At 36.9% G+C, this 11,425-nt stretch overlaps 1 non-coding gene across 1 annotated transcript; it reads right to left on the bottom strand.

Annotated features, from left to right (window-relative positions):
- Window positions 1-302: 302 nt before the first annotated feature.
- On the bottom strand, window positions 303-375 carry TRNAL-GAG. Its single transcript has one exon. It is a non-coding gene; the product is annotated as a tRNA-Leu (tRNA).
- Window positions 376-11,425: the final 11,050 nt, after the last annotated feature.

Below are 11,425 nucleotides of genomic sequence, written 5' to 3'. Positions count from 1 at the left end.
ATTTTACAATTCATGACTATTCTGTAATCACAAATCTGTACTTCCCAGTTCCTTCACTATTTTCACCTAGTTCCCCAACTCCCTCCCCCTCTTGCAACCATCAGTCTGTTCTCTGTATCTATGAATCTGTTTCTGTTTTGTTTATATTGCTCTTTAGATTACACAGTTTTCTAGTTGTTTTTTTACACATAGAGAATGTGTGTATATTTTGATAGATTTTTAAAAATATTTTATTGATTTTAGAGAGGAAAAGAGAGGGAGAGAGAGATAGAATCATCAATGATGAGAGAGAATCACTGATTGACTGCCTCCAGGAATCGAACCTGGGACCCTTCAGTCCTCAGGCCAATGCTCTATCCACTGAGCCAAACCAGCTAGGGCTATTTTGATGGATTTTTAAATATGGATTTCTCTTTTGGTGTTAACATAAATGGTGTTTTATTTCTATTTGAATTATTTATTGCTAGTGTATAAAAAGCAATTAGCTTTTACATATTAAATCCTTATCCTGCAACTTTGCTATAATTCCTTATTAATTCCAGGGTTTTTATTGGTATTGTTAGTTCTCTGAGATTTTATACATAATCATGTCATCTATGAACAACTACAGTTTTAATTCCCCCTTACTAATCTGTACATAAAAACTGACAAATTTACATAATCTATGGATTAATATTTATTAATAAATACATTTTATTAATAAATAACATTCCTGATAGTAAACTCTTAGCATTTATTTTAGCAATCATGTTGCTTTATTTTATTTTTTATACACACCTCTTAAATTGGCATTTATTATTAATAAATTGATGAATTTATTATCATTTTATTCTCTTTTGGTGAATTTATTATCAATTTATTATCATTCTTACAGGACTTCAAAAAGATAGACTTCAAAGCCATTTTGTTCTTTTTCAGACTGTCAAGGGAAATTCTAATTTTATTTTACTGCATCAAAATTGACTAAATACTATTTTAACATGAGAGAAACAACATTATTTGACTATCAGTGAATTTGACATATCAATACAGCTTCATAAAATATCTTTAAGTTTTGAAGTTATACTAAATGTTTAAAAGGTGTATTTTTTGTCTAATGGATGCTTTCATTATATAATAAGAAAAAATATAACTGTGATTGTCATTTGATATGAATATAGTAAGTAATAATCCTATTAATTTAAACATCACCTATAAGAATGATGGCTTTGCTTTGGATTTGTTTCTAAATTTATTTATGGAAACCTTAAATCTCTGAGAAAAGTTTTATTATAGAAATATTTAACAACTCTTGTTAGGGTTAATCAAAGTGACTTTAGAACATCTGGAAAAAACAGTTAACTTTTCTCCTCTAGAAAAGTCACCAAATTCATTTATGAGTAATAACATCAAATGTTATTATAAAGTAATATTTGACCCTAAAACACATTAGGATGAAATATAATTTTTACTTGTGAAGTTTCCTGTGGTGGTTAGGGCAAAACTGTTAAATTTTCTACATGTATCCTCTATTTTAACAGTTACTATGAACAGTTAAAAATGTATCTTGTTAAACTACTGCTGTCCAAGAAGTTACATAGCAGGGTATTTGTAATTATATAGTTTCACAAATTCTGAAGTCTTTAAATCTTAATTTTTTATTTCATAGTTTAAAGATCAACTAAACTACTTTGACTGCCATTTCTATTTTTTTTTTTTTAATTCACAACTCAATTCTTTGGAGAATACTCTTGCCTTTATCCATATGAAAATTTTCTATCTACCTTAATAAGAATTGCAAGGAGTTCTATCAAGGGAGTTCTTTCCCCATATCTCCACCAAAGGAATTATTCATCCATTTGACTCTAATAACATTCAACTTCAGCTACTGCCTTATGTACACATTGACAAGCATATTCATCTATTGAGTAGTTTTAACATATTTCTGTCAGTTATTTATATAGAGAAGAACATCTTTTAAATACAGAATAATGTCTCACTTTCAACTATAATCAAATGAAATCCAATTTGTAAATATAAGCTACAGTCTTCCTTGGTCTAGACATCACTCCCCATAATTCCAATTGCATAAATAATTTAGTTTAAAATAGAAGATAAAAGAATGGCAAAATATAATATTTTATCATAAGATTTTACAGTAGTTTATCATTTGTCAAATTTAACAGGAGACTTTTACAAATCCACTGATATATCAAATTAATGTGTTTAACTCCTGAAAAATATTAGCATACAATTCATAATGTTAGCCAAGCCCCACATTAAAGAATTGTTTTTAAACATTTATTACTCTAGAAAGATAATACAGAGTGTTCCATACCAAAATCCACTGACACTGTGACAAATAACAACAAGACCAATCTGTTGCTAGGCAGTTGTTGAAAGTTAGGGGCTGTTTTTCTTTTTGCCGTTATAAAGAATAAACAAATTAATATTTTTAAAGAATTTATAATAATGTCTGCTATATAGCAAGCATTATATACATTTTATTTTGGCTTAAGTAAAAAATTAGTTCATATGTTAAATTCACTTTTGTTATCTTCATATTTTCCTGCTTGTTTTGAGAACATAAATGTAAATACAAAACTGCATCCAGAAATGTCTACAAAACTAATTTTATTTTTAAAGTCATCAGAAGGCATGGAATGCGGAAGTAAATAGTAAATTGCCATTTACTATTCTGATGCACCTACATTAAAGTGCTGTGAAAAGGGTAAAACTGAGACAATTAATAAACAATTCAAGTTATCAAAAGTGATACTGAGGGAGTGCGATTAGAGTGTGCTATTTTATCTATGGTGATCAGGAAAAAATATCTGATTATCTGACAATTGCATGGATATTTTTATTTTTTAAACTGAGGGTGACACATAAATTTCTGGGAAAATCATTTTCCAGATTTAGAATAGGAAACAGTAAGCATGAACACACTATGCTGGGAGAATTTTTGATGTGTTTGAACACAGCAAATAATCCAGTGTGGCTGAAACAGAATAGGGAGAGGGAAGAGTCAGTGGCAAAGATAGCTAGTAAGTATCAGGAAAGGTTTATTAAATTGAATATATAACTTAATGTATCACCCTTAGAAATTGAAATTGCCTATCTCTAAAATAGTAATTTTTCAAGGAAAAATCAATTTCTTATGCTAAAATTAATTTTCAGAGATATTATACACCCTCTACATTGTGAAATTGCAGGGTAGAATATTCAGTTCCAGAATTTTTGAAAAAATAAATAACCAGTGTTTAACTTTCTTAATATATATTGTTGAGAGAGAAAAAAGTCTACAAATAGAAATTATTTAACAAAACTGTGTGTTCTTTTAAAATTTGAAACTAAAGTAATGTTTCTGAAAGATCAGAATTGTATGATTTTATCTGGATTAATTATACTACATCATAAAAAAATTCATAGATTCTATCAGGGTTTAATCTATAGTAATAAAAGCATAATATGCTAATTAGACTGGACAGCTGAACAACCTTTTAGACATCATTCTGGACAAAGCCACGGCAGCCGGGGCCGAGGCAGAGGTGGTTAGGGGTGATCAGACAGGCAGGCGAGTGGTTAGGGGTGATCAGGCAGGCAGGCAAGTGAGCGGTTAGGAGCCAGAGTCCCGGATTGTGAGAGGGATATCCAACTGCCGGTTTTCACCTGATCATCGGTCCTAAACCTGCAGTGGGACATCTCCGAGGGGTCCTGGATTGAGAGAGGGTGAAGGCAGGGCTGAGGGACCCCCCTACCCATGCATGAATTTCATACACTGGGCCTCTAGTAGTAATTATAATCTTGATCAGCTGATTTCTATTTTATAATTGAATAATATTAAATATGACCCCCAGAGTTGAAAAGTAATTTCTGTTTGAATATTGCTACATAAAACAAAGAATAGCAATTGACATTTTGATGAAGAAATTCTCTTAGATATCAGTTTCCAAATAACAGTACAATAATTTTAATGATTACTAAATTATGTTTAGAGTATAATATTAATTATTTGAATAATTAAATTGTACTTTTACCTACAAACATCAATAAAAAAATTATATCTCTGAATATAATACCAGATCTGATTTTCTTAGTTGCTCTGACCTAAATTTAGGCAACTAAACACTTGACACTATAAGACTAAAAGATATCTTAAACACATAGCTTTGACTAATTTGCTGGATGAATTTTCAGTGATGGGATAAGGCTAGCAATTAGTATTTATTCTAAAACAACAGCTCTATATAGGTCCTAATAGCCCCATGAATTTATCAGATTGACAGATTACTATTTACATTTATGGATCACTCTGGACAGGTTACCCTTTTAATCCTGCACTTATCTCTGCTCGTAGGTATAATTTCTCAAGTATTAATAAATTCTCTAAGGTTCAAACTTCTTGACTTTATGTTCAAATTAACTTCCATACACTTCTTTAAAGAAATTTTCATCAGTCCAGCATTAAAATCCCACCCTAGTCAATTTTGGATGTCATCTAAGCATCATTTAAGAGTATAAAGAAATTAAAGAAAAGGAAAAAGAAAAAGAAAAAAAGAAAAAGAGTAGATGAAGAACCCTGTCAGGAGTTGAGCATCGATCTATGAACCAGTTAGTCATGGTTCAACTCCCGGTCAGGGCACATGCCTGGGTTGCGGGCTCAATCCACTGTAGGGGTCATGCAGGAGGCAGCCAATCAATGATTCTCTCTCATCATTGATGCTTCTGTCTCGCTCTCCCCCTCCTGTCTTCTCTGAAATAAATAAAAATATATTTTATAAATTTTTTAGAATTGCTTAGAGTAGATGAGGATTCTACTAGTATATTTATATCACTGCAAAATTGTTTCAGATTTATCGTATTGCCTAATTCTGTTCATATCGATAAGCTCAAGTATAATTTAACTCTTTTACTCTGTTCATAGAATAAGATAGAAAATTTCCTCAGTTCTGATCTTGATATTATTTAATACTTTTAATATGTTTTAGAAATTTATGTATTTAATATGCTTTAGAAATTCTTCTATAAGAGATTTAGCTTCTTGCAATTATGGGGTTTTCCTTACAATTTCCAAATAGGAAGACCATCACATTTGATATCCCAATACAGTGATATCTGGGTGGGAAAGGGCTGTAAAATGAATTGACTTGTGCATTTTCAATATAGACAGTCTAAATATAAAAACTTCATTTCCCAAATATGCCTGCAACCAAAATTCTAGATGTGGAAGAAGGCACACACATGGAACTAGAAAGCAGAAAATTAGAAAACTTGTAACAAATTGATTTATCTTACTAGCATGTTTGGAGATTTGAGTTTTATCTGGGAAGAGTCAAGCCAGCATTAAAGTGCCTGGTTCAGCCCTAACTGGTTTGGCTCAGTGGATAGAGCATCAGCCTATGACTGAAGGGTCCCAGGTTCGATTCCGGTCAAGGGCATGTTCCTTGGTTGCGGGCACATCCCCAATAGGGAGTGTGCAGGAGGCAGCTGATAGATGTTTCTCTCTCATCGATGTCTCTAACTCTCTATCCCTCTCCCTTCCTCTCTGTAAAAAATCAATAAAAATATATTAAAGTTCCTGGTTCCTATTTATGTATTTATTGCCTATTTCAAAAGCATTTTTCTAGTGCTTAATAATTTCCAGATATGTTTAACATTCACTCACTTATTCCTCATAAAAACTTTACAGGATAGGTAGTATTACTGTTCTCTTTTCATAGATGGAGAGAACTGAAGCACAGCTGACTTCCTACTGAGGCCAAGATCACAGGGTTACCGAGTGGGGAAGGCAAGATCTGAATTTAGCAAGGCCTGTTCGAGTCCATGCCCTCAACCACTCCGCTACGTGACCTTTTCAGTTATCTTTCCTAGCATTCCTAGTCTCTCAGATGCACTAACAGGATTTCTAGAATAATGTTTAGAAAGAATTTTTAGAAGAGTATTATAGTGGGTTTGGTTGTTTATGTTGGCCGCTATTGTTCCTAGCTATGCAATGTCTAAACAGTGGCTACTTGGGAGATCCTAAGAACTATATAATATTGCCCTTTCTTCACATATTAGAATCTATATTTTGCCTAAATCTAAGGATTGTAAGCAATACAGTAATTGGTCACAAAGTGCTCGCAAAAAGAAAAAAGAAAGAAGGAAAAAGAAACTCTCAAGGAAATCTTCAATCATTGACTTTACGAGGTTGAGATTAAGTCAGTGGGAAGCGAATTAACCCAAAAAGATAAGGCACTACCAATCCATAACACACAGCGGCGAAATATTTACTTAAATTATTACCTATGCTTGCCTGGAATACATCGCCCAGTGAGAGCAAGGTTTGAACAGATTTAGTGATATTATAATCAATGATCATGACAGGTTTACACTGGCAGTAGTGTTGAGGGATGGAGTGCTGACAGCTTCTGACTACACTCAGGATTTGCATTTGCATTTCAAAGGCTGGCGAGAATGCAGGGTTTTCTTTTTCAATAAATTAATCCCTTATCTTTTTAGCTGCAAGGTGTACATAGATATAAATTTAAAAATACAATCTGAATCTTCAGTTTGGTTAATTATGACATTGTATCAGTTTCCTAGGGCTGCTGTAAGGAAGTCCTAAAAAGTAGGTAGCCTAAAGAAACTGAAACCCATTGTCTCCCTATGCTGGAGTCTAGCAGTCTAAAGTTGAGGTGTTGGCAGAATCATGCTCTCTGACATCTCTGGAGCAGAATCCTTAATCCCCTTGTCTAGTTTGTAATACTTGATAGCACTCCTTGGCTTGTGGATACATCACTCCAGTCTCATGACTGTCTTCTCCTGTGTGTCTTCACAGTATGTTCCCTCTGTGCAGGGCTGTGTCCAAATTGTCCCTTTTTAAAAGGACAATAGTCACATTCAATTATGGCCAACCTAAGAACCTCATTTTTAACTTTATTACCTCTGTAAAGAACCTATTTCCAAATAAGATCGCATTCTGAGGTACTAGGAGTTAGGGCTTCAACACATATATTTTTGAGGAACACCATTAAATCCATAGTAAGTGTAAACTGAACACATAACCTTTTGGAATATTTTGCTAAAATTAGGCCTTATAGAAGAGAACGTGCGATGGTAAAATTTGGAAAGAGACCATTTGACAGGCTTCCAAATAATGATCCCTAAACCCCTTCAAAACTGCCAAAATATAAAAATGCTTCTCTCTGTGTGTGTTTTTTTAAATAAATATAATGAATCTATATGGAAAGTATTCTTGATGAGAATGCAAATTTTTTATACTTCTCTTTTATCCTCCTGTATTGCCACCAAACCTGCAATAAATATACTCAGGCTGTTCCAAGGAAGAAAAAAATAGCCCTGGCTGGTTTGGCTCAGTGGATAGAGCGTCGGCCTGCGGATTGAGGGGGCCCAGATTCGATTCTGGTCGGGGGCATGTGCCTTCGTTGCGGGCACATCCCCAGTGGGGGGTGTGAAGGAGGCAGCTGATTGATGTTTCTCTCTCATCGATGTTTCTAGCTCTCTGTCCCTCTCCCTTCCTCTCTGTAAATAATCAATAAAATATATTTTTAAAAATTAATTAAAAAATAAAAATAAATAAATAAAATAGTTTACAGACCAACACAATTGCAAAAGTTAGTTCATACATTAGGGCCAGGAACCTGGGAACTATGTGTGAAGATCTGGAGGTTTCTAGATTGAGAAAGAAATAATACAATTATATTTTAGGCCAAATCTACTAATGTGGTACACCTGCCAGATATCCCTGACTCAATGTGCCAGCTTGAGAAATTAAAAGTGCTTTTAACTGCAGTTTTATTTTGTTGACTTTATCTGGAAGTCATTGGTGGCTCATTATACAAGAAGTTGACATTTCAGAAATTCTATGATAGATGTACAGGAAGATATCCAAACAGGGAACTGGAAGGTTGGAGTTAATAGATAATACATGGTACAGAATTTACCCCCTAATTATGTTCCTGAGAGAACCCAAGAACAATGTTTGGCAAAGCATTGAGAAATCCACTGATGAATAGAATATCAATCTTGAAATTCCCCTTGAAACTGCTGTATTTGCTATATAGGAAATGCTGCCATAGAAGTAGGGTCTCTATTTGGATTTGATTGATGGATTCTTAGAGTGGCAGAAAAAATGCAGCAACACAAACTTGCTAAAGCAGTGCTGTTTGGGTTTCTCTAACAGTCAACATAGGTGTATTGTTAATCATAATGTCAATTACAGGAATTTCATGCTGGCCAAATGATATTATGCTTATGACTCATTAAGTCTCACTCAGATCTTTGATTTACTTAACTGGAGGGTGAATAGAGAGCCTTCTAATTCTGAAGATGAATTTGAACCTCCTTAAATATGTTTGAAAGAAACTAATACTGGATTCTATTCTGGAAGGATAAGGAGAAAAGTCCACAAGTAGATGTTCCTGCTAGTCTCCCCCACGTGGGAGGAGCTGGTCCCTGGGGAAGGCACCATGTTGGGGGATTTTGGGAAATGTTCTTCAACACTAATCTCTGGGAACAAAGAATTCTACTGTTGTCCATCAGCCAGAAGAAGGGGCTTATTCGGCTCAGTTGATAAATTATTCTCAAAGAGCTCCATAGTCCTGAGAAATTATTCTTTGGTAATTTCCTCAGTTGTAAAGTTTAGAATGTTTTTTAGAGTTTTTTTATTATGAAATAATTATAGATTCACAGGAAGTTACAAAGATAGTACAGAGAGGGGCTCAGCACCCATTTACTCAGTTTCTCCCAATGGTTACATCTTATATATGTAGAGTGTAATATCAAAACCAGGGATCTGATATTGACACAATCCTATATAATAAAAGAGGGATATGCTAATTAGACTGGATATACTAATTAGTCACAGCCAGAATGCAAATTGACCATCACTCCAACACACAAGATGGCCACCCCCATGTGGTCAAAGATGGCCACCCTAATGTGGCCACAAGATGGCAGGCAGGTGAGGGAAGTTGGGGGAGACAAGGCCTGCAGGGGAGGACAGTTGGGAGCAACCAGGCCTGCAGGGGAGGGCAGTTGGGGGTGACTGGGCCAGCGAGGGGGATGGTGAGGGGGGCCAGGCCTACAGGTGAGGGCAGTTGAGGGCAATCAGGCCGGCAGTGGAGCAGTTAGGCATTGATCAGGCTGGCAGGGGAGTGGTTAGTGGGTGACTTGGCTGGCCCTATGCTACCTCTGTATAGTCAAATCCATCTCCCTTTTCCCACCCCCATCCCTAACTCTTGACGACCACTAATCTGTTTACCACCTCTATGCTCTGCAATTTTGTCATTTTGAGAATGTTATATAAATTTAATTGAAATAATTGGCCCATAAAAAGGTCCAGGATATTTTGTTGAGTGAAATATCCAGGTATGAAACAGCGCATATAGAGAAAATTCCAATAAAATCCCCTCCTTGCCCCTGTTGGGCACTGACTGGAATTAAAAGGGAGGAAAAAGGAGGAACTTTCTTATCCTTTTTCCTTCCCACTCCTCTCTCTCTCTCTCTCTCTCTCTCTCTCTCTCTCTCTCTCTCTCTCCCTCAATGTATCCAGGTTAGAGTTTGATCATTCAGACCCTACAGTATCCTCCACTGACCCGTTACTTCACCATCCACTGAATGTTGCTGCCCCATCTGACTTCTGCTCCCCAGTCAGAAACTCCACATGTGACCTCCACTTTCCTCAAGCTCCCATTCTCCAAATCCTAGCACCCGCCCCTCACTTTCTCTTGGGGTTTTTCTGCTTTCTCACCTCACACAGTCCCTTTCAATGCAGAGCACCACCAGCCTCATCCACTGCAGTGTCACCTTGAGCCTGGGCAGCAGTGTATGTGCTACGTGAGCTGCTAGTGGTGCAGGAGCTCTCCGTGGTGAATGTGGTGCAAGTGGTGCTTGTGGCGCTTGCTGTGCATGTGTTGTGGGAAAGGACAGCTGGCGCTTGTCCAACGAATCTAGTTCACTGAGCAATTATCTCAGTCCACCAGTGATTCACCTCAGATCCCTGGGGCTGGCAGGGTAAGGGAATAATGCCCCCAGGTCAGAAAGAGAGGTGGGGCCAGCCTTCAGCCTGTGTGTCTGAGATGAGGAAGAAAGTATCTGCACCTGAGTCAAGATCTGCTGCTTAAAGACTGGAGCAGGGAGGGGGAGTGGGGTTGGCAGCATCAGCACCGCCTGAGTACCTGTTAAAGCTGCAGAGATCCTGTATCAAACGTGCTAAGTGAGAATCTGCTGGTGGGTTTGCATGGTGCTGCAGTGTGAGAAGCACCAACTGGCAGCTTTCCTGTTCAGATGCACATTAAAGTTTGAGAAGCGCTGGCTTGAGTGTGCTGGGAATCTTTTCAGGAAGTCAGAACACCAACGACCAGCATTATAATAGGGCTGAGGTCAAATTCTTACTGAGTGTGTTAGGGCTACAAGCAGATGCACAAAACAAAGGAGGGGTCCCGGATACAGTGACCTCTGAGCTGAGCTCAGGAACGTGGCCATCTGTCTGGCTACTTGCAAAAGCCTCAAGGCTGGAATGTGCTCAGCATTTGTGAGAAGCAATGAGGAGGCCAGTGTGTCTGAGGAATAGTGAGTGAGACTGTTTTTACTAAAATGCACATTTACTTTGGATATGTAACTGCCTGCAAAACTACCATCTGTTGCCTTCTCACTGTTACGGTATTCCACAGAGCTTCGCTTCTGACCACAGAACTTACTTCACAACACATAAAGTGTCTCAATGGTCCAAGTCTCCTAGGATTCACTGCTCTTGCCATTTTCTCTACCATCCAGAAGTACCTGGCTTTAAGATGGTGGAATGACTTTTTGAAGACTCAGTTATAGCACCAAATAGGTGGCAGTATCTTTCAGGGCTGGGGCAATGTGCGCCTTACTATCTATAATGATAAAAGCATAATATGCTAATTAGACCAGATGCCCTTCTGGATGACCTTCCAGACGAAGCCAGGGCTGCGAGGGAAGCGCAGGTGCTGGCTGCCAGAGGGAAGCCGGTGCGGGCAGCCGGAGAAAGGAAGGCCTACTCTTGCGTGAATTTCATGCATCGGGCCTCTAGTTTGATAATGAAATAAAGGAAGTTTAAAAGCTTTTCCCAGTCACTTGCATGGCCCTCAAGTGGAAACCTTGAAATCCTTGGTCAATTAATATATAGGCTCTCAGAGAACTATTTCTCTAAAGATTATCCCAAATTCTAGAGGTACAGTCATGTGTTCACCATTCTTTTACTCTCGGATTTTATAAAAGGTGTGGGTGTGTTAGTCTAGGAAACACTTCCCAATAGTTGCTACAATATGTTCAGAGAATGCTGTTTCAAGTAGGGGTGACACTGCAGAAAAGGGAAAGTGACAGGCTCTTCAAAAGTCTTACTAAGATTTCTTCCCTTTCTTCCATTAAATAATAATAATAATAATAATAATAAATAAAGCAAAAGCAAGGTAAC

The sequence above is a fragment of the Myotis davidii genome, unplaced genomic scaffold (genome assembly GCF_000327345.1).
Source record: "Myotis davidii unplaced genomic scaffold, ASM32734v1 scaffold235, whole genome shotgun sequence".
In the NCBI taxonomy this organism is placed as follows: domain Eukaryota; kingdom Metazoa; phylum Chordata; class Mammalia; order Chiroptera; family Vespertilionidae; genus Myotis; species Myotis davidii.
The sequence above is the reverse complement of the archived record's forward strand: the minus strand, read 5'-3'. Positions and strand labels throughout refer to the sequence as shown.